Source organism: Engystomops pustulosus, chromosome 11, assembly GCF_040894005.1.
Source record: "Engystomops pustulosus chromosome 11, aEngPut4.maternal, whole genome shotgun sequence".
Classification (NCBI taxonomy): domain Eukaryota; kingdom Metazoa; phylum Chordata; class Amphibia; order Anura; family Leptodactylidae; genus Engystomops; species Engystomops pustulosus.
In genome coordinates, this window is record NC_092421.1 from 12,575,413 (window position 1) to 12,599,074 (window position 23,662).

At 45.3% G+C, this 23,662-nt stretch overlaps 1 protein-coding gene across 4 annotated transcripts in view; it reads left to right on the forward strand.

Moving 5' to 3' along the window:
• JMJD1C (jumonji domain containing 1C) overlaps nucleotides 1-23,662 on the forward strand; it is a 198,287-nt gene that overhangs the window by 102,559 nt on the left and 72,066 nt on the right. Inside the window, exon 1 of one of the 4 annotated variants that reach the window (XM_072129491.1) lies at nucleotides 18,872-19,196. The exons of 2 other annotated variants lie outside the window; for them this stretch is intronic. The gene's annotated coding sequence lies outside the window, so the exon portion shown is untranslated. Of the gene's footprint in view, nucleotides 1-18,871; nucleotides 19,197-19,259; nucleotides 19,611-23,662 lie in introns of those variants that run through there. One more of the 4 variants, XM_072129492.1, reaches the window with a different exon arrangement.

The following is a 23,662-nucleotide window of genomic DNA, read 5'->3' on the forward strand; positions in this document are numbered from 1 at the left end:
TTCTAGTGTATGTTATGGTGCTGCTGGTCCTGGATCTAAGCCCTGGTGGTAATATTCTAGTGTATGTTATGGTGCTGCTGGTCCTGGATCTAAGCCCTGGTGGTAATATTCTAGTGTATGTTATGGTGCTGCTGGTCCTGGATCTAAGCCCTGGTGGTAATATTCTAGTGTATGTTATGGTGCTGCTGGTCCTGGATCTAAGCCCTGGTGGTAATATTCTAGTGTATGTTATGGTGCTGCTGGTCCTGGATCTAAGCCCTGGTGGTAATATTCTAGTGTATGTTATGGTGCTGCTGGTCCTGGATCTAAGCCCTGGTGGTAATATTCTAGTGTATGTTATGGTGCTGCTTGTCCTGGATCTAAGCCCTGGTGGTAATATTCTAGTGTATGTTATGGTGCTGCTGGTCCTGGATCTAAGCCCTGGTGGTAATATTCTAGTGTATGTTATGGTGCTGCTGGTCCTGGATCTAAGCCCTGGTGGTAATATTCTAGTGTATGTTATGGTGCTGCTGGTCCTGGATCTAAGCCCTGGTGGTAATATTCTAGTGTATGTTATGGTGCTGCTGGTCCTGGATCTAAGCCCTGGTGGTAATATTCTAGTGTATGTTATGGTGCTGCTGGTCCTGGATCTAAGCCCTGGTGGTAATATTCTAGTGTATGTTATGGTGCTGCTGGTCCTGGATCTAAGCCCTGGTGGTAATATTCTAGTGTATGTTATGGTGCTGCTTGTCCTGGATCTAAGCCCTGGTGGTAATATTCTAGTGTATGTTATGGTGCTGCTGGTCCTGGATCTAAGCCCTGGTGGTAATATTCTAGTGTATGTTATGGTGCTGCTGGTCCTGGATCTAAGCCCTGGTGGTAATATTCTAGTGTATGTTATGGTGCTGCTGGTCCTGGATCTAAGCCCTGGTGGTAATATTCTAGTGTATGTTATGGTGCTGCTTGTCCTGGATCTAAGCCCTGGTGGTAATATTCTAGTGTATGTTATGGTGCTGCTTGTCCTGGATCTAAGCCCTGGTGGTAATATTCTAGTGTATGTTATGGTGCTGCTGGTCCTGGATCTAAGCCCTGGTGGTAATATTCTAGTGTATGTTATGGTGCTGCTGGTCCTGGATCTAAGCCCTGGTGGTAATATTCTAGTGTATGTTATGGTGCTGCTTGTCCTGGATCTAAGCCCTGGTGGTAATATTCTAGTGTATGTTATGGTGCTGCTGGTCCTGGATCTAAGCCCTGGTGGTAATATTCTAGTGTATGTTATGGTGCTGCTTGTCCTGGATCTAAGCCCTGGTGGTAATATTCTAGTGTATGTTATGGTGCTGCTTGTCCTGGATCTAAGCCCTGGTGGTAATATTCTAGTGTATGTTATGGTGCTGCTGGTCCTGGATCTAAGCCCTGGTGGTAATATTCTAGTGTATGTTATGGTGCTGCTTGTCCTGGATCTAAGCCCTGGTGGTAATATTCTAGTGTATGTTATGGTGCTGCTGGTCCTGGATCTAAGCCCTGGTGGTAATATTCTAGTGTATGTTATGGAGCTGCTTGTCCTGGATCTAAGCCCTGGTGGTAATATTCTAGTGTATGTTATGGTGCTGCTGGTCCTGGATCTAAGCCCTGGTGGTAATATTCTAGTGTATGTTATGGTGCTGCTTGTCCTGGATCTAAGCCCTGGTGGTAATATTCTAGTGTATGTTATGGAGCTGCTTGTCCTGGATCTAAGCCCTGGTGGTAATATTCTAGTGTATGTTATGGTGCTGCTTGTCCTGGATCTAAGCCCTGGTGGTAATATTCTAGTGTATGTTATGGTGCTGCTGGTCCTGGATCTAAGCCCTGGTGGTAATATTCTAGTGTATGTTATGGTGCTGCTTGTCCTGGATCTAAGCCCTGGTGGTAATATTCTAGTGTATGTTATGGTGCTGCTTGTCGTGGATCTAAGCCCTGGTGGTAATATTCTAGTGTATGTTATGGTGCTGCTGGTCCTGGATCTAAGCCCTGGTGGTAATATTCTAGTGTATGTTATGGTGCTGCTTGTCCTGGATCTAAGCCCTGGTGGTAATATTCTAGTGTATGTTATGGTGCTGCTGGTCCTGGATCTAAGCCCTGGTGGTAATATTCTAGTGTATGTTATGGTGCTGCTGGTCCTGGATCTAAGCCCTGGTGGTAATATTCTAGTGTATGTTATGGTGCTGCTTGTCGTGGATCTAAGCCCTGGTGGTAATATTCTAGTGTATGTTATGGTGCTGCTTGTCGTGGATCTAAGCCCTGGTGGTAATATTCTAGTGTATGTTATGGTGCTGCTTGTCGTGGATCTAAGCCCTGGTGGTAATATTCTAGTGTATGTTATGGTGCTGCTGGTCCTGGATCTAAGCCCTGGTGGTAATATTCTAGTGTATGTTATGGTGCTGCTTGTCCTGGATCTAAGCCCTGGTGGTAATATTCTAGTGTATGTTATGGTGCTGCTGGTCCTGGATCTAAGCCCTGGTGGTAATATTCTAGTGTATGTTATGGTGCTGCTGGTCCTGGATCTAAGCCCTGGTGGTAATATTCTAGTGTATGTTATGGTGCTGCTGGTCCTGGATCTAAGCCCTGGTGGTAATATTCTAGTGTATGTTATGGTGCTGCTTGTCCTGGATCTAAGCCCTGGTGGTAATATTCTAGTGTATGTTATGGTGCTGCTGGTCCTGGATCTAAGCCCTGGTGGTAATATTCTAGTGTATGTTATGGTGCTGCTTGTCCTGGATCTAAGCCCTGGTGGTAATATTCTAGTGTATGTTATGGTGCTGCTTGTCCTGGATCTAAGCCCTGGTGGTAATATTCTAGTGTATGTTATGGAGCTGCTTGTCCTGGATCTAAGCCCTGGTGGTAATATTCTAGTGTATGTTATGGTGCTGCTGGTCCTGGATCTAAGCCCTGGTGGTAATATTCTAGTGTATGTTATGGTGCTGCTGGTCCTGGATCTAAGCCCTGGTGGTAATATTCTAGTGTATGTTATGGAGCTGCTTGTCCTGGATCTAAGCCCTGGTGGTAATATTCTAGTGTATGTTATGGTGCTGCTGGTCCTGGATCTAAGCCCTGGTGGTAATATTCTAGTGTATGTTATGGTGCTGCTGGTCCTGGATCTAAGCCCTGGTGGTAATATTCTAGTGTATGTTATGGTGCTGCTTGTCCTGGATCTAAGCCCTGGTGGTAATATTCTAGTGTATGTTATGGTGCTGCTGGTCCTGGATCTAAGCCCTGGTGGTAATATTCTAGTGTATGTTATGGAGCTGCTTGTCCTGGATCTAAGCCCTGGTGGTAATATTCTAGTGTATGTTATGGTGCTGCTGGTCCTGGATCTAAGCCCTGGTGGTAATATTCTAGTGTATGTTATGGTGCTGCTGGTCCTGGATCTAAGCCCTGGTGGTAATATTCTAGTGTATGTTATGGTGCTGCTTGTCCTGGATCTAAGCCCTGGTGGTAATATTCTAGTGTATGTTATGGAGCTGCTTGTCCTGGATCTAAGCCCTGGTGGTAATATTCTAGTGTATGTTATGGTGCTGCTGGTCCTGGATCTAAGCCCTGGTGGTAATATTCTAGTGTATGTTATGGTGCTGCTTGTCGTGGATCTAAGCCCTGGTGGTAATATTCTAGTGTATGTTATGGTGCTGCTTGTCGTGGATCTAAGCCCTGGTGGTAATATTCTAGTGTATGTTATGGTGCTGCTTGTCGTGGATCTAAGCCCTGGTGGTAATATTCTAGTGTATGTTATGGTGCTGCTGGTCCTGGATCTAAGCCCTGGTGGTAATATTCTAGTGTATGTTATGGTGCTGCTTGTCCTGGATCTAAGCCCTGGTGGTAATATTCTAGTGTATGTTATGGTGCTGCTGGTCCTGGATCTAAGCCCTGGTGGTAATATTCTAGTGTATGTTATGGTGCTGCTTGTCCTGGATCTAAGCCCTGGTGGTAATATTCTAGTGTATGTTATGGTGCTGCTGGTCCTGGATCTAAGCCCTGGTGGTAATATTCTAGTGTATGTTATGGTGCTGCTTGTCCTGGATCTAAGCCCTGGTGGTAATATTCTAGTGTATGTTATGGTGCTGCTTGTCCTGGATCTAAGCCCTGGTGGTAATATTCTAGTGTATGTTATGGTGCTGCTGGTCCTGGATCTAAGCCCCGGTGGTAATATTCTAGTGTATGTTATGGTGCTGCTGGTCCTGGATCTAAGCCCTGGTGGTAATATTCTAGTGTATGTTATGGTGCTGCTTGTCCTGGATCTAAGCCCTGGTGGTAATATTCTAGTGTATGTTATGGTGCTGCTGGTCCTGGATCTAAGCCCTGGTGGTAATATTCTAGTGTATGTTATGGTGCTGCTTGTCCTGGATCTAAGCCCTGGTGGTAATATTCTAGTGTATGTTATGGTGCTGCTGGTCCTGGATCTAAGCCCTGGTGGTAATATTCTAGTGTATGTTATGGTGCTGCTTGTCCTGGATCTAAGCCCTGGTGGTAATATTCTAGTGTATGTTATGGTGCTGCTGGTCCTGGATCTAAGCCCTGGTGGTAATATTCTAGTGTATGTTATGGTGCTGCTTGTCCTGGATCTAAGCCCTGGTGGTAATATTCTAGTGTATGTTATGGTGCTGCTTGTCCTGGATCTAAGCCCTGGTGGTAATATTCTAGTGTATGTTATGGTGCTGCTGGTCCTGGATCTAAGCCCTGGTGGTAATATTCTAGTGTATGTTATGGAGCTGCTGGTCCTGGATCTAAGCCCTGGTGGTAATATTCTAGTGTATGTTATGGTGCTGCTGGTCCTGGATCTAAGCCCTGGTGGTTATATTCTAGTGTATGTTATGGTGCTGCTTGTCCTGGATCTAAGCCCTGGTGGTAATATTCTAGTGTATGTTATGGTGCTGCTGGTCCTGGATCTAAGCCCTGGTGGTAATATTCTAGTGTATGTTATGGAGCTGCTTGTCGTGGATCTAAGCCCTGGTGGTAATATTCTAGTGTATGTTATGGTGCTGCTTGTCCTGGATCTAAGCCCTGGTGGTAATATTCTAGTGTATGTTATGGTGCTGCTGGTCCTGGATCTAAGCCCTGGTGGTAATATTCTAGTGCATGTTATTCTGCTGCTTGTCCTGGATCTAAGCCCTGGTGGTAATATTCTAGTGTATGTTATGGTGCTGCTGGTCCTGGATCTAAGCCCTGGTGGTAATATTCTAGTGTATGTTATGGTGCTGCTGGTCCTGGATCTAAGCCCTGGTGGTAATATTCTAGTGTATGTTATGGAGCTGCTTGTCCTGGATCTAAGCCCTGGTGGTAATATTCTAGTGTATGTTATGGTGCTGCTGGTCCTGGATCTAAGCCCTGGTGGTAATATTCTAGTGTATGTTATGGTGCTGCTTGTCCTGGATCTAAGCCCTGGTGGTAATATTCTAGTGTATGTTATGGTGCTGCTGGTCCTGGATCTAAGCCCTGGTGGTAATATTCTAGTGTATGTTATGGTGCTGCTTGTCGTGGATCTAAGCCCTGGTGGTAATATTCTAGTGTATGTTATGGTGCTGCTTGTCGTGGATCTAAGCCCTGGTGGTAATATTCTAGTGTATGTTATGGTGCTGCTTGTCGTGGATCTAAGCCCTGGTGGTAATATTCTAGTGTATGTTATGGTGCTGCTTGTCGTGGATCTAAGCCCTGGTGGTAATATTCTAGTGTATGTTATGGTGCTGCTTGTCCTGGATCTAAGCCCTGGTGGTAATATTCTAGTGTATGTTATGGTGCTGCTTGTCCTGGATCTAAGCCCTGGTGGTTATATTCTAGTGTATGTTATGGTGCTGCTTGTCCTGGATCTAAGCCCTGGTGGTAATATTCTAGTGTATGTTATGGTGCTGCTGGTCCTGGATCTAAGCCCTGGTGGTAATATTCTAGTGTATGTTATGGTGCTGCTTGTCCTGGATCTAAGCCCTGGTGGTAATATTCTAGTGTATGTTATGGTGCTGCTGGTCCTGGATCTAAGCCCTGGTGGTAATATTCTAGTGTATGTTATGGTGCTGCTTGTCCTGGATCTAAGCCCTGGTGGTAATATTCTAGTGTATGTTATGGTGCTGCTGGTCCTGGATCTAAGCCCTGGTGGTAATATTCTAGTGTATGTTATGGTGCTGCTTGTCCTGGATCTAAGCCCTGGTGGTAATATTCTAGTGTATGTTATGGTGCTGCTGGTCCTGGATCTAAGCCCTGGTGGTAATATTCTAGTGTATGTTATGGTGCTGCTTGTCCTGGATCTAAGCCCTGGTGGTAATATTCTAGTGTATGTTATGGTGCTGCTGGTCCTGGATATAAGCCCTGGTGGTAATATTCTAGTGTATGTTATGGTGCTGCTGGTCCTGGATCTAAGCCCTGGTGGTAATATTCTAGTGTATGTTATGGTGCTGCTTGTCCTGGATCTAAGCCCTGGTGGTAATATTCTAGTGTATGTTATGGTGCTGCTTGTCCTGGATCTAAGCCCTGGTGGTAATATTCTAGTGTATGTTATGGTGCTGCTTGTCCTGGATCTAAGCCCTGGTGGTAATATTCTAGTGTATGTTATGGTGCTGCTTGTCCTGGATCTAAGCCCTGGTGGTAATATTCTAGTGTATGTTATGGTGCTGCTTGTCCTGGATCTAAGCCCTGGTGGTAATATTCTAGTGTATGTTATGGTGCTGCTTGTCCTGGATCTAAGCCCTGGTGGTAATATTCTAGTGTATGTTATGGTGCTGCTTGTCCTGGATCTAAGCCCTGGTGGTAATATTCTAGTGTATGTTATGGTGCTGCTGGTCCTGGATCTAAGCCCTGGTGGTAATATTCTAGTGTATGTTATGGTGCTGCTGGTCCTGGATCTAAGCCCTGGTGGTAATATTCTAGTGTATGTTATGGTGCTGCTGGTCCTGGATCTAAGCCCTGGTGGTAATATTCTAGTGTATGTTATGGTGCTGCTTGTCCTGGATCTAAGCCCTGGTGGTAATATTCTAGTGTATGTTATGGTGCTGCTTGTCCTGGATCTAAGCCCTGGTGGTAATATTCTAGTGTATGTTATGGTGCTGCTTGTCCTGGATCTAAGCCCTGGTGGTAATATTCTAGTGTATGTTATGGTGCTGCTGGTCCTGGATCTAAGCCCTGGTGGTAATATTCTAGTGTATGTTATGGTGCTGCTGGTCCTGGATCTAAGCCCTGGTGGTAATATTCTAGTGTATGTTATGGTGCTGCTGGTCCTGGATCTAAGCCCTGGTGGTAATATTCTAGTGTATGTTATGGTGCTGCTTGTCCTGGATCTAAGCCCTGGTGGTAATATTCTAGTGTATGTTATGGTGCTGCTGGTCCTGGATCTAAGCCCTGGTGGTAATATTCTAGTGTATGTTATGGTGCTGCTGGTCCTGGATCTAAGCCCTGGTGGTAATATTCTAGTGTATGTTATGGTGCTGCTTGTCCTGGATCTAAGCCCTGGTGGTAATATTCTAGTGTATGTTATGGTGCTGCTTGTCGTGGATCTAAGCCCTGGTGGTAATATTCTAGTGTATGTTATGGTGCTGCTGGTCCTGGATCTAAGCCCTGGTGGTAATATTCTAGTGTATGTTATTCTGCTGCTTGTCCTGGATCTAAGCCCTGGTGGTAATATTCTAGTGTATGTTATGGTGCTGCTGGTCCTGGATCTAAGCCCTGGTGGTAATATTCTAGTGTATGTTATGGTGCTGCTGGTCCTGGATCTAAGCCCTGGTGGTAATATTCTAGTGTATGTTATGGAGCTGCTTGTCCTGGATCTAAGCCCTGGTGGTAATATTCTAGTGTATGTTATGGTGCTGCTGGTCCTGGATCTAAGCCCTGGTGGTAATATTCTAGTGTATGTTATGGTGCTGCTTGTCCTGGATCTAAGCCCTGGTGGTAATATTCTAGTGTATGTTATGGTGCTGCTGGTCCTGGATCTAAGCCCTGGTGGTAATATTCTAGTGTATGTTATGGTGCTGCTGGTCCTGGATCTAAGCCCTGGTGGTAATATTCTAGTGTATGTTATGGTGCTGCTTGTCGTGGATCTAAGCCCTGGTGGTAATATTCTAGTGTATGTTATGGTGCTGCTGGTCCTGGATCTAAGCCCTGGTGGTAATATTCTAGTGTATGTTATGGTGCTGCTTGTCCTGGATCTAAGCCCTGGTGGTAATATTCTAGTGTATGTTATGGTGCTGCTGGTCCTGGATCTAAGCCCTGGTGGTAATATTCTAGTGTATGTTATGGAGCTGCTTGTCCTGGATCTAAGCCCTGGTGGTAATATTCTAGTGTATGTTATGGTGCTGCTTGTCGTGGATCTAAGCCCTGGTGGTAATATTCTAGTGTATGTTATGGTGCTGCTGGTCCTGGATCTAAGCCCTGGTGGTAATATTCTAGTGTATGTTATGGTGCTGCTTGTCGTGGATCTAAGCCCTGGTGGTAATATTCTAGTGTATGTTATGGTGCTGCTGGTCCTGGATCTAAGCCCTGGTGGTAATATTCTAGTGTATGTTATGGTGCTGCTTGTCCTGGATCTAAGCCCTGGTGGTAATATTCTAGTGTATGTTATGGTGCTGCTTGTCCTGGATCTAAGCCCTGGTGGTAATATTCTAGTGTATGTTATGGTGCTGCTTGTCCTGGATCTAAGCCCTGGTGGTAATATTCTAGTGTATGTTATGGTGCTGCTTGTCCTGGATCTAAGCCCTGGTGGTAATATTCTAGTGTATGTTATGGTGCTGCTTGTCCTGGATCTAAGCCCTGGTGGTAATATTCTAGTGTATGTTATGGTGCTGCTTGTCCTGGATCTAAGCCCTGGTGGTAATATTCTAGTGTATGTTATGGTGCTGCTGGTCCTGGATCTAAGCCCTGGTGGTAATATTCTAGTGTATGTTATGGTGCTGCTTGTCCTGGATCTAAGCCCTGGTGGTAATATTCTAGTGTATGTTATGGTGCTGCTGGTCCTGGATATAAGCCCTGGTGGTAATATTCTAGTGTATGTTATGGTGCTGCTTGTCCTGGATCTAAGCCCTGGTGGTAATATTCTAGTGTATGTTATGGTGCTGCTTGTCCTGGATCTAAGCCCTGGTGGTAATATTCTAGTGTATGTTATGGTGCTGCTGGTCCTGGATCTAAGCCCTGGTGGTAATATTCTAGTGTATGTTATGGTGCTGCTGGTCCTGGATCTAAGCCCTGGTGGTAATATTCTAGTGTATGTTATGGTGCTGCTGGTCCTGGATCTAAGCCCTGGTGGTAATATTCTAGTGTATGTTATGGTGCTGCTTGTCCTGGATCTAAGCCCTGGTGGTAATATTCTAGTGTATGTTATGGTGCTGCTGGTCCTGGATCTAAGCCCTGGTGGTAATATTCTAGTGTATGTTATGGTGCTGCTTGTCCTGGATCTAAGCCCTGGTGGTAATATTCTAGTGCAGTGATGGCGAACCTTTAAGAGACCGAGTGCCCAAACTGCAAACCAAAGCCGACGTTTCTATCGCAAGGTGCCAACACAGCAATTTAGCCCCATAGTGCCACAATACCACTATACAAGAGACATATAACACTTTGACATCATGACGTTCACCATTACAACCACATAAATAGCAGAATTCTGGTTATAAAGACCACTATAGAAAGGCCAATAATAACACTATACTAGAAGCTAATGTAGTGATGAATACTGTATTACTGCCTGCGGCTGAAGCTCCATGTATGGCCGTGTACTGCGGCTGTAGCTCCATGTATGGCTGTGTACTGCGGCTGTAGCTCCATGTATGGCTGTGTACTGCGGCTGTAGCTCCATGTATGGCTGTGTACTGCGGCTGTAGCTCCATGTATGGCTGTGTACTGCGGCTGTAGCTCCATGTATGGCTGTGTACTGCGGCTGTAGCTCCATGTATGGCTGTGTACTGCGGCTGTAGCTCCATGTATGGCTGTGTACTGCGGCTGTAGCTCCATGTATGGCTGTGTACTGCGGCTGTCGCTCTTTAAGTAAAAGTAAAAGGAGAAATGCTGCAGCATTGTGAGTTTAGGGGTAATACCCAGTCTCTCCAGTAGCCAGTATAGAGACAAGGCCTCACCCCCACCCCACTACAGAGACAGGGCCCCCCACTTCAGTATAGACACAGGGCCTCACCCCCCACCCCACTATAGAGACATTGCCCCCCAACTCAGTATAGACACAGGGCCTCACCCCCCACCCCACTATAGAGACAGGGCCCCCACCTCAGTATAGACACAGGGCTTCCCCCCACCCCACGATAGAGACAGGGCCTCACCCCCCACCCCAGGATAGAAATAGGGCCTCCCCCCACCCCAGTATAGACAGACGCACACAGAGGGCCTTACCAAGTGCAGCAGCCGAAACGCGCCATCAAGAGGATGCGGTGACGTCACGGTGGAGCACGGGAGCAGGCAGCAGGCATCGGGCACCAAGACCCGGCGACGCCGTAGGTAGCGGGACGCCGGAGCCGCACAGACGTCGGCGCGCCGTGATCAAACAGGAAGTGGAACGCAGGGCCGCGCAGGAATCGGAGCGCCGGGGCCGCGCATACAGTGGAGTGCTGGGACGCGCAGGCATCACAGCGCCGGAGACAAGCAGTCTGCGCAGGTATCGCAGGAGCGCAGCGACCCAGCAGGCGTCGGGGCCCACTTTCGTGAGACTGGGGAGATGGTACGCGTGCCTGCAGAGAGGGCTCTGCGTGCCCTCTCTGGCACGCGTGCCATAGGTTCGCCACCACTGTTCTAGTGTATGTTATGGTGCTGCTTGTCGTGGATCTAAGCCCTGGTGGTAATATTCTAGTGTATGTTATGGTGCTGCTGGTCCTGGATCTAAGCCCTGGTGGTAATATTCTAGTGTATGTTATGGTGCTGCTGGTCCTGGATATAAGCCCTGGTGGTAATATTCTAGTGTATGTTATGGTGCTGCTTGTCCTGGATCTAAGCCCTGGTGGTAATATTCTAGTGTATGTTATGGTGCTGCTTGTCCTGGATCTAAGCCCTGGTGGTAATATTCTAGTGTATGTTATGGTGCTGCTTGTCCTGGATCTAAGCCCTGGTGGTAATATTCTAGTGTATGTTATGGTGCTGCTGGTCCTGGATCTAAGCCCTGGTGGTAATATTCTAGTGTATGTTATGGTGCTGCTTGTCCTGGATCTAAGCCCTGGTGGTAATATTCTAGTGTATGTTATGGTGCTGCTGGTCCTGGATCTAAGCCCTGGTGGTAATATTCTAGTGTATGTTATGGTGCTGCTTGTCCTGGATCTAAGCCCTGGTGGTAATATTCTAGTGTATGTTATGGTGCTGCTTGTCCTGGATCTAAGCCCTGGTGGTAATATTCTAGTGTATGTTATGGTGCTGCTTGTCGTGGATCTAAGCCCTGGTGGTAATATTCTAGTGTATGTTATGGTGCTGCTTGTCCTGGATCTAAGCCCTGGTGGTAATATTCTAGTGTATGTTATGGTGCTGCTTGTCCTGGATCTAAGCCCTGGTGGTAATATTCTAGTGTATGTTATGGTGCTGCTGGTCCTGGATCTAAGCCCTGGTGGTAATATTCTAGTGTATGTTATGGTGCTGCTGGTCCTGGATCTAAGCCCTGGTGGTAATATTCTAGTGTATGTTATGGTGCTGCTTGTCCTGGATCTAAGCCCTGGTGGTAATATTCTAGTGTATGTTATGGTGCTGCTTGTCGTGGATCTAAGCCCTGGTGGTAATATTCTAGTGTATGTTATGGTGCTGCTGGTCCTGGATCTAAGCCCTGGTGGTAATATTCTAGTGTATGTTATGGTGCTGCTGGTCCTGGATCTAAGCCCTGGTGGTAATATTCTAGTGTATGTTATGGTGCTGCTGGTCCTGGATCTAAGCCCTGGTGGTAATATTCTAGTGTATGTTATGGTGCTGCTGGTCCTGGATCTAAGCCCTGGTGGTAATATTCTAGTGTATGTTATGGTGCTGCTTGTCCTGGATCTAAGCCCTGGTGGTAATATTCTAGTGTATGTTATGGTGCTGCTTGTCCTGGATCTAAGCCCCGGTGGTAATATTCTAGTGTATGTTATGGTGCTGCTTGTCCTGGATCTAAGCCCTGGTGGTAATATTCTAGTGTATGTTATGGTGCTGCTTGTCCTGGATCTAAGCCCTGGTGGTAATATTCTAGTGTATGTTATGGTGCTGCTTGTCGTGGATCTAAGCCCTGGTGGTAATATTCTAGTGTATGTTATGGTGCTGCTGGTCCTGGATCTAAGCCCTGGTGGTAATATTCTAGTGTATGTTATGGTGCTGCTGGTCCTGTACACCCTCTGCACACGATAACAAGACTTTCACAGCAATATAACACATCTACTACCCCATAGCATGGCGGCTATGCAAGACTAGGACTGATAATGCAATTACTGACTTGTCAGAATAGAGGTGTTGATACATAGGTTTGTAGTTACAGTGTCCTGCTGTGAACTGTCATGTGGTTTCTGGTATTTTGGGGAAATTTTGGTGACAAAGGAAGTGTGCAATTATACAGAAAAAGGAAAGAAAAGTCTGCAGTAAGGTGTTGTAAAACGAGAACTGGCTCATGGCCCAGAAACCGCATTGTATATGACTGGTGGCAGTGTCTGGTATTGCAACGTTGTTCAGCTTTTGGGAAACCTGCCACATAGACAGCACGTAGCCCAACATTTATGCTTCATGCCAAATACCCTATACCAGTGGTGGCGAACCTATGGCACTGGTGCCAGAGGCGGCACTCAGAGCCCTTTCTGTGGGCACCCGGACCATCGCCCCAGCACACCAGACAGAACTCAAAAGAATCTTCCTGCAGTTCCAAGCTACTTAAAAGATGCTGCTTTCAGTCATATTTTGATACTTACTTCATTACTAGGGACTGTAGGAAGAGGGATAATGTGTAGACAGGGCCGAATTATTTTTGGAGGACCTCCTGCTGGCCCCACGATTCTCTGTGTACAGAGGGACATTGGAAAGAAGCTAAAATGATGAAAATTTTCCATCTTTCTTTCTACTATGTTACTGTCCTCAGGAGGCCAATATGATTGAAAGTTGTTGAACAAGGAGCAATAAGTTACTGCTTTAATTTTTGGTTGGCACCTCACGATAAATAAGGGGGGTTTGGGGTTGCAGTTCGGGCACTCAGCCACTAAAAGGTTCGCCATCACTGCCCTATACCATATTGCAGGATGTAATCTCTTTATTTCTAGTGCTCAATCCATTCTAGCACTCTCTATCCATTCTTTGCCTTGTCGAAATGTAGCTAAAAGGTCACATTTCTAGAATGAGTTGCTCCATTTGTCAGACGTGTACACACCACTCATATCACTTCCTTCTATCAGATGCTTTAGTGACTTGAGGATTGGAGAAACTGGAAAGTCCCTTTTACTTGGCTGGTGTTTTGTTTTCTCACAATGGTTACGTATTTGTACAGAGTTTATACACCATTTTATTTTTTTTTTGTTTTTTTGAATGTTAGCTGAAACTGGATCTTTTAACTCTTTCAATGTGATATTTTTGTATGTGGTATATTTTCTTTGTATCGGCAACATAAAGGATAGCCAAGTAAAGAAATGGCTTATTCTGCAAATCCCAGAACCACTTCTAGTAATCTCTGCTTTCTTTCTCAATCCTATTTTGTCTTAGGTTAGAATTAAAATTTGGCTGAATGTGTCCCAGGAGCTCTACCACCCCCCACCTTTAAGGTGTTTTCCACGCTAAGATAATTGAGGACCTGCGGATTAGCTCCTATTTATAGATACAGGGAAATAAGAGCTAAGCTGAAGTGACTCCGTCCGTCCACTACGCATGCAACGGAGCCGTCTGTTTCTTGTTTCATTCGCTGTTTAGAAGCTGAACTGTTGGTTACTTAGTTTTGGACCCCCCCCACACACACACACACACACACCAATCTGTTTAGTGAATGTTAACCAGATTTTTATCACGGATAATCCCTTTACATACCCTGCACCACAGTAATAGGGGAATAACAATGTTATTGGTGAGGGTCCGACTAGTGGGACCCAGATCAATCATGAGAGCAGGGATCCTGTTCTCATAAATGTGGATCAGCAGGTTGAGTATGCGTTATGCTGCGCCATTCAATTGTATAGATCTGCGCACAGCGCTCAGCTATCTCTGGCCCTCTCATAGAATGGGAGTGGTGGAGATGGTGAAGGGCTGCGCGCTTTAATTTCCAACAACGCCATACCATTGATTGGATTGGTAATACACATATTCAACCTGTCACTTCATTTGTTAGTAAGAATCAGACCCCCACTTTGCAGAGTGTTATAGAGTTGCATGATCTGTGGGGGGTCCCAGCAGTGAGACCACCGATCATCATTAGGATAGCCTACATGAAAACCCAAAATTTTGACTGTAGGGTGACTAGCTAAAGCAACACCTCCCTCCTCCTTTATTGTCTGGAGTGGGAGAGCTAAGTAGGAGAATTAACCAGTTTCTTCACATGTCTCTCTTGCTGCTATTTTATGGTTTTTTGACATTATTTTTCATGTTTATTAAAATGACCGGGGTACAGGGTTCAGTGTAATCTCTGAATGGGGAACACCTTGGTCATTAATGACTGTGTAAGGTCACGTACTTATTAGTTACTATCCTCCTCCCACTGTTACAGCAATAGAATTACCAGGATACAATGGATCATCAGTAATTACCAGATCCTGGCTCTCAGAGGGCTGTGCGAGCTGTGTGACTGAACGTATCGCTCTTCCTATGATTCATCTGGTGAGTAAGTAGTTATCTCTATCAGATGTACACGATAATAATTCGAGCTACACGGTCACATGAATGCCACAGTGTTATATGGCTTCTAATGGTTGTCAATGGGTTTGCATTGCTAACTCATCACTGACCTAACATGACAAGACGGTTGCAAAAAATCCTACTCAGTTGAACGTTTATAATTCATTGCAGAAATATCGCAGTGTTAATAGCAGGCGGGAATTATTACCCAGCTTTGTGGTTAATTCAGATGGCCATATGCTCTTAATGGGTGTTTTGAGGGATGTCTGCAGACTAATGACATCACTTAAGGGACACATCATTCGCCAGTACTTCCCCCCAGATCACAGGGGCATCTAAATAATATGGTTAATGCTGGAAATGTAGAGAGAACAGAGCTGCTTACTTTTGCATGTCACCATTTACCATATAATCACAAGAAATTAAGTGAATTGCAATAGCTGCAACTGGATATGGAGCCAGGGTATGTGCCCTTTCTGTTCGTATGTATGTTAGAACCAATATCCTAAACATTTTCACCTATCATAGGTGATAGATAGAAATCACCAATTTGTTACTGGATCTACCAAGATTGATTGTTCCTTTAAACAGCAAAAGGGCAACAAGTAATCTGAGTGGTGGGGGTCCAACTGCTGGGACCCTCGTTGATCACAAGAACAGGGGTCCCATTCTCCCTAATAAAATGAATGCATGCACAACCTGTGAGAACACGGTCCCTGCAGTCAAATACCGATCATATTGTATCCCCTATCCTCTGGATAGGAGATAACAGTAGCTCGTGGTACAGCCACAACCCCAGGGGGGTAAGTGTCTGGTTGGAGGGGACTGAGATGACCCCAGGTTTGGGCCCTTAGCCCCAGTAAGTACATGCTGCTGTTTAAAGGCATTTGTAAAGGGGCCATAAACACAAGCTGATTTTCCAGTGCTTTAGGGATTGGGACAGTACATTACCCGTGGGCTGCCTCACTACTTCTCCTGCCATGTAACTAAGATGTTTATTAGTGACCATGAAATGCTTTCTCTAGAACCACAGCCTCAGCCATGAAACAGAACTGTAAGTGCAAATATATACTTAGTGTGAAGCAGGACTTCCTTTTTTACTCCAGGCTGTTATTATGCAGAAGTCCAGCCAACTCTGCACTTCCAATGAGTGGGTGTGAGTCACTGGCATGGCTGCTACATGCTATGTCTTGTTTTCTATAATTAGGCCAATGAACTTTGCTTTCGTGAACCAGTTGGAAGATTTGACTTTTATATTAAGGGATTGCAGATTACTAGCAATTACTTTATAATTGGATGGTGGTGATGATAACCCTGGAGGCTAAGGCCCCATTGCTGACCTGTGGGCACCATTAGCAGAGTAAATGTGTAAGATATTGGGGGTCGTTTGCATCGGCACCTCCACTAAAGAGGCTGCAGTACTACATAGGCCCTCAACAAGCTGACTGCTAAGGCTCAAGCCCCCCAAAAATATGATGAAGTAATGGGGAGTGAATAGATTTCCTTATATGTACCGCCTCTTGTTTACACACCACATGTAATATATACATGAATGTTTCTCCAAATTCCGGCCTCACGTGGAAGAGGCACCGCCTGGCAATGTACATAAACATTTCTCAGGATTTTACTAGAGCACTTAGGTTGCAGCCATCATTATAATACAGTCATCTGCAGGAGCAATGTGTATACTGCTTCTATAGTCTGCGGGCAGCCGCTTGTGGCAGGGAAAGGTGGGTTTTTGTACAATTACTACAGTAAGGGTATAGAGCGCTTTCCAGCCAATTGCCACCTTGTTTAAGGGATTGTATGCTCAAGAAAAACTATATTCTAATATTGCTTAAGAAAATTTTGAGATTCAGGACCCTGCAAACAAACAAAAAAAAAAAATTTAGTTAATATCCATTATGGGAGAATACACTTGATAAGTATTTGGGTAAATGTTTAGCTTGTAAATACAGTGGACTCATTAGTAGAGGTCTGCTGTAAGTAGGAAGATGGTACTATTTTTAGTTTTTGTGACGTTTGGGTTGAAAGAGCACTGGACCACACATGACACCCACTTATCTACGGTACCCCATCCATCCTACATCTAATATCTATCAATAATACCCGATTGTCAGTGCTCCTGCTGATCAGGAGAATGGACGTCCGAGTCCCCTGTGTATATGGAGGAATATGGACCACCATTTCATTCACCTTTGTAAGAGTGACACAGCTGTTCTGCTATTGTAAATGACGCGGTGGTCGTACAGATGCCCCACTACATGTTGGGGAGTCATTTTGGTGTTTACGCAGCATTTTAGCTGTTGGACAATCGGACATGATTGATATGGGTTGTGTTATTAGTACAATTCCCCCTTTTCAGACCATAAAATCCAGATATACAGTCTATGCATTTATCACAATAGTCTTTGGATACATTGTAGTTACCATACCTTGGATGTATGCTCCAGTCTTACCTGCCTCTGATACATCAGTAGTCTTGCAGGCATCCTTGTCAGCTGCACTGTATATTAATAACCTGTATGTGAATCCATTTTTATGGCCCTGTAAAACTGCTGTGCAGCAGAGGACACAGTGTTTCTTGCACAACAAGCGTCCACAGGCTTCCAGCCAAGATAGTAATTGAAGGTCAGACTGTGAGCCGAGTGCAGATCACTGAACACTGGGAATCTGTAGGAGACTGATAGTACCAGGCTACAAAGACGCCTCTGTGTAAGCCGAGGTATTCTACACCCTCCTACAGATAAAACGCCTCCTCTGAGATCTACACTTGTGGTGGGGCAGCTCTACAGGACTACAGGGTACACGTGTAGCCAATGTCCCTTATCTGAATATTACCCTGACCTCCTGCTGCTCTGATGTATTGGGACAGTGGGACCTTGGATTACGGGTATCTTGGCCCACAAGCGTTTTGCGAGACAAGCTTACATTTTACGAACATTGTAACTTGGTTTAAAAGTTAAAATTTCCTAATACAAGCATTATGTGAGCCCTCCCCCTCCCTCTACTGTACTTCCCCCTTATAAAACTGTATCACACAATATTGAAAAAGTAGAAGAAATAAAGGGGCTAGATGTTGTACCACAATGTGAGTACCGTAAATATATTTGTGGCGTAGAACGAATTGTCTGCGTTTCAATGTTTTCCTATGAGAAAACTTGCTTTGTTATATGAGTGATTTGGATTATGAGTACAAATTCTGCTCATTATCCAAGGTAATCGGTCATTGTAGAACCAATAATCTGCCTTTCAATGATTTCTTATGGGAAAATTTGCTTTCATATACAAGCGATTTGGATTACAAGAACAAATTGCGCTGGCAATCCCTCAAATACATGTGCCACCTATGGCATGGAGGAGAGGAGTACACAGGATATGGGTCCCTGGGGTGACAGAGGTGGGTTTTTTTTAACCCACGTCACCCCAGCCTGAAGGTGCACACAACGTGCTGTCCGGGGGCGCAGGCATATTTTATGTTACTTTGCGTTTTCCAGCTTTGGAAGTGTTGTTCTTTGTTGAAGTGTAAGCAGCTGTGTCCCAATGTCATGACAGCTGATTACACTTCCAGCTATGAAGAAAAAAACGCATGCGTCAGGGCGCGACTGCACGCTGACAGGCCGGAACCGAAAAAAAAAACACGAATAAGAGGTTTTTTTTCTACATCCTCTACGTGGAACGATGGTAAACCTGTCCATGTGCATGCGCCCATTGAAACAATTGTGTTAGGGAAAACCAAAAAATGGATGGCGCACAGAAATAAACTAGGTTCCTATGCATACGATTTACTTGATGATGAAGTAATTTCTTGTTGCCGCTTTATATAGGGGGCCTTGGATGTATAGGCACCGTGTTGTGTACCTTACTCCTATATAATATCCCATTGGCATAGATATAATCTGTGATAAAAACATTTAGTTTTTTCCTGAGAGATGATGAGTTTATAAGAGCCGCGTGCGGTTTCTGTGCGGTTGTGTAATGTGAGCCGCTCTGGAAGTGACTCCATTCTCCTCAGCACCTGTGACGGCAGATGAAGCCGCGCGCGCCCGCGCACGTGGCCCCGCCCCCTCCCGTCCTCGTCTCCTCCGCGCGCGCGAGCGCTCCCTTCCTCCTCCTCCCTCCCACCTTCTCTAGCAGCAGCAGCAGCCGCCGCCGCCGCAGCTCCGCCCCCTCCACCCCGAGATCCGCCATCCTTCCTCGGCAACACTCAGCACTGCGACTCCCTGGGAAGCCCCGGCAATGCCTGCGGGGAGGATCCCACCTCCCCCTCTCGGTCACTAGGAGGCTCGGCACCGTCTCCTCGCCGGTGGGGCTTGTCCTGCTCCCGGTTATGATGAGGCAGATCTGGGCGCTCGGCACCGTCTCCAGGCTCAGTGACAAAAGCAGAGAGTAGAGCTCCGCCGCCCTGTGCCAGCACAAGTGTGTGCCCCCTGGATTGGCATCTGGTGACACCCAGTCTCCATCAGGTATTCTGCCCTTCTTCTCTCCCATCTGCTTCTAGGTCCTCATCATCCAGCACCGTCCAGGCCATATACGTAACGATGATCCCCGTATACAACGCCGCCAGGTCCGCCGCCATCCCATAGGATCCTGCCAATATATTGGACCTCACGTAAAAATTTCTCCATTGTGATGTGCGCTTGGCAGCCCTGCCCGTCGAACGTGCCGCTACGTGGATTCACCGTAGACGAAAAAACGCAACGTTCGGAATAGACCCTCTGGTCGCGGGACCGAACCCGTCATTGATAGCGGTCATCCTTACGTCTATGGCCGGATTAAGGTCCACGGCGTCTGCCGTTAACCCCTTCCACGCCTGGAAATCGTATGGGATGTCTGATTATACGCTGTAACCGGACCATCTGCCACCCTCTCCAGTGCTGGTGGGTATAAGGCGCTGGCAAGCAGCTTGTCTGTGCATGTGACTCCGCTTTAGCATAGTCTGGTGAGTTGCTGTGCACAGCGACGTGCTAACAAGGGCATGAGATAGGATGGTGGTGGGCAGCAGCCGTGGTGGGGGGCCCCGCTGGAGCGAAGCACATGTCAGCCCTGGGCTGCATTTCCTGTGCCATATAAAGCAGGGCGCTTGCATCACCGGCAGTGCTGACTTGTTACACAGATGAGGTCGGTTTCCTTAGACATTCTGGAGGCTTTAACTCTATTATTTCTTGTATTTACTCACGTCCGTGAAATGTGTTGCAGCTCAGAGGCCCAAACAGGATGACGAGGGAGTAAAAAGTATAAGATCTTTGTCTCTTTTTCATGTAGGAAGGGGTTAAATTGAAGAAAACTAGGACCTTGACCTTGCCAACGTTGGTGTTGGGTTTATATGTAACCCGTATTGGTGTGGATTATCTCTAGGTACTCGGGTATGATCATTTGGCCTTTCATTCTGAGGTCAACTGTGGACAAGATCTGACAAGCATCCGGTGTACAACCCTGAAATATAAATGTTTATAGCACCACGAAGATAATGTCTTCTACTTCTCCAAGTATTTGTCCTCAAAAGACAATATTTCATAATAAGCCAATACCTTACATTTTATTAATAGACAAATACAAATCCAGCAACATAAAAGTTGCAGTAAGTAGGAGCATAAGATATGTCCAGCAATACCGTTTGTATATTATTCCAATAGTTGTTCCAAGTAAGCAAGTTGAAATATTGCTACAAATTACTAAGTGTGAAAAATATGTATTGCTACAGGATCCCATGTGTTTCAAGACCTAAATGGTATCAATTTCGTGTAAACGTATCTTCTTTTCTCTTTAACCATTCAAATGTCAGTTATAATTCCCTATTTATCATTGAGCATATAATCCAGATTACTACAAATGTTGAAATGTGGCTGAACAATCCATACCCGTGCACCAATATTGAACAATAATGAACTTCATCTACAAGTAGGATTAATGCCTATTAAAAAGGGCAGCCATAAAGTGTGGAATTTGGTCTGAATTGCGCTGCGCATGCATCTTCCGGCTCGCACAGTTCGCCAGAAGTAAAACACGTTTTCTTTGTGGTGCTATAGACCTGTTTTTTTTAATATTTTCAGCTTTATACAATTCTTGTGATGCCCAAGACGTTCTAGCAGCTCATTTGGAAAATACATTCTCCTTATCTTACCATTAACCACATAACTTGACCTTGTGATGCCCCCTCTGCAGTCGCCCATCGCAGTTGTGGGCAGTAAATATGGTATGCATGTTATACCAGGTCTCAGAAAGCTGGCATCTTACAAGTCTGGGCATGACAGCCCAGCCTACATGATCTATTCCTGGTCTTGCTGATGTGTATTATGTTTGTTCCTGTGACAGCAAATTGTTAGTTTATGATCCTCCTATTGAATGCACCTTGTGACCCTACACCACAGGCCATGCTCAGGCACATGTGAGAGGAGGTCATGTTTGCATTTTACGTGTAATACTAATAATCTTTATATAGCGCCATCATATTCCGCATTGCTTTACAGAGTATATATTACTAGGAGTGAGGGCCCTACTCACAAGAGCTTGCAATCTATGAGAGTTGGAAAGGAATTGCACAATGATATTGATGCCTAAGATGTCATCCACTTGTTGCTACACCTCGGATTTTAGAAGATCCAAGGAACTATACCCATCCACAGTACACGTAACTGTGAGGGGTACTGGTGGCTGCTCTGTTTTAGGCTTGGGTAACACTTCTCTAATCCGTTCCATTAAGACTTTATTTCCAAGGAAATGCACCAAATACAGGATTTACACATTGGCAATGGAGCAGTGACAGAGAGGGAAAAGGTAGCCGGGAGACTCATCCGTGTCCTATTACCTCAACTTCTCCGCTCAGCTATGCCATTATTCTCTATCCAGTTTGGTGCCGTAGAGTATTGGAGAGTTCTTGGAAGCCAGATGACCGGTTAAAGGGAGTTTGGCTTCTAAGGCAAAATATAGTGCCAAGAAGGAGGCATAAAGACATTTTGAAACTTGAGTATTTGGTTCTGAATAGTGTGCATATTGTGAATGGGTTGCAAGTGCATCAGAGGCGCTTCTAGGTCTGGCAAGTGCTCCTTCAGTAAAGCCAAGGTGAATTAGCAAAGTGGTAAAGGTGTCACAATACATAGGGCTACGATCCATCTAACTAGCAATGGTGGGAAGTATGCAAAAACGTTTTCCGAGGTGTTAAATGGAAAACAATGGCTCCTTTTGCTACCTTGATAGGCCCCCTTAACACCAAGTATGACCTACAAGAAGTCTAATAACATGATGTGGGATTAAGCCAAACCAGTATATCTATTCCACAAGGAACAGACTCCCAACTGTACACAGCGCTGTTCTGACCTGATTGGGTCTCTTCAGTACAGTGTAGGGAACTGATTTGGCTATGTGAGAGGCTATTGACTAGGGTCAGACAGTAGGTGATCTCCTTATGGAGAGATTGCCATATCTTTACACTTCTTGTAGGTCATACTTGGTGTTAAGGGGGCTGCCTTTCAAGGTAGCAAACGGATGCATTGTTTTCCATTTAACCCCATGGCAAACGTTTTTGCATACTTCCCAGAATTCCCTAGTGGAGCATCTATGGCTATAAGTCTCCACATGCCTTTAAGGTGGCCTTAATTGGCAATCTCTCCATAAGGAGAACACCTACTGTCTGACAACTAGCAATGGTGTGAGCGAAAGTGAAGAAATTGGACTAGTGTATACACTGAGGGTCCCACCTTCATCAATTAATTTTCTTAGTGGTTCCTGGGATGTGTCCAGTCTTGATTTACATATTATCTGTATGAGAAACCTATTGTTTGGACTGGTTTATACCCAAGTTATGAACTGCATACATTGCTCAGGAAACGTGTAGATGCGCCAGAGCACTAGAAGTGGCAGATGTATCCATCTTTATAGGCATATAGTTCTATATATCCATACTGGCATTAGGCACTGGCATGGATGCTGCTTCATCCATTGATCTCTGCTAGTACTGGTGGGGTTTGTCAGACCCCCTGGCGAAGACCTGCACCCCATTGCCTTCACACGGTGCCGCTCCACCATCTTTTCTCTTTACCATACTGAAATTAGGATGTGTTCATTATATGGTGAAAAGGACAATTCCAGGGAACCCCTCTTACATTTCAGGGAGGCCTGACATTCCTGTAGGTGTTAGATGTTTTAGATGTGGATGTGACAATTTTTTCCAGCATCCATGCACTGAGGTGACCATAATCCTAAATTTCCACGGATTCACTTACTGTGTATTGAGTGATAGGCCCATCTGCAACTAAAGGACTTTTGTTCTATTTCATGAGCACATTATTATGGTTTGGGATAAGACATAACATACTATATATCCTTCCTAAGTAACCTTCAATTTTCTTTCAGACAATACAGATAGCTGTTTGACCTTTGACAGGATAAGGACAGTCCCTACCACCAGACCTGGCAGGGCTCTGCCTCTTTAAATTATCTTCAGTGAGGACCCATTGACCCGTGATCAATCATTTACCCTGGAATGTGCTGCTGGCTGTTCAGAGTCCCTCCTGCCTACAATGTGTCTGAGTACAGGTTTTTTTTTTTTTTTTTTTAAGGACATCTACCACCAGGATGAATGATTGTACACTGAGCACACTGACATACCGGTGTGTGCCCCCTCTGGCAGGATCTGCTTTTAGTTTCTTATGCCCTATTTTTATGAAAAAAAGGTTTTCAAAATTATGCTAATGGTTCTGAGGGGCTCCATAGATGTCAGTGGAACCTCTCTGGCTCATTTGCATACATTTTTTAAACAACATTTTCTTAAAAACAAGGGCATAAGCAGCTACAAGAAACATGGATACTACCAGAGGGGGTGGACACCAATATGTCGGTGTGCTTGGTTTACAGTCCTTCATCCTGGTGATAGATTTCCTTAAACAAATTCCGTCCCCACTTACTTTACAACTTTTTTTTTACAGCTTTTATA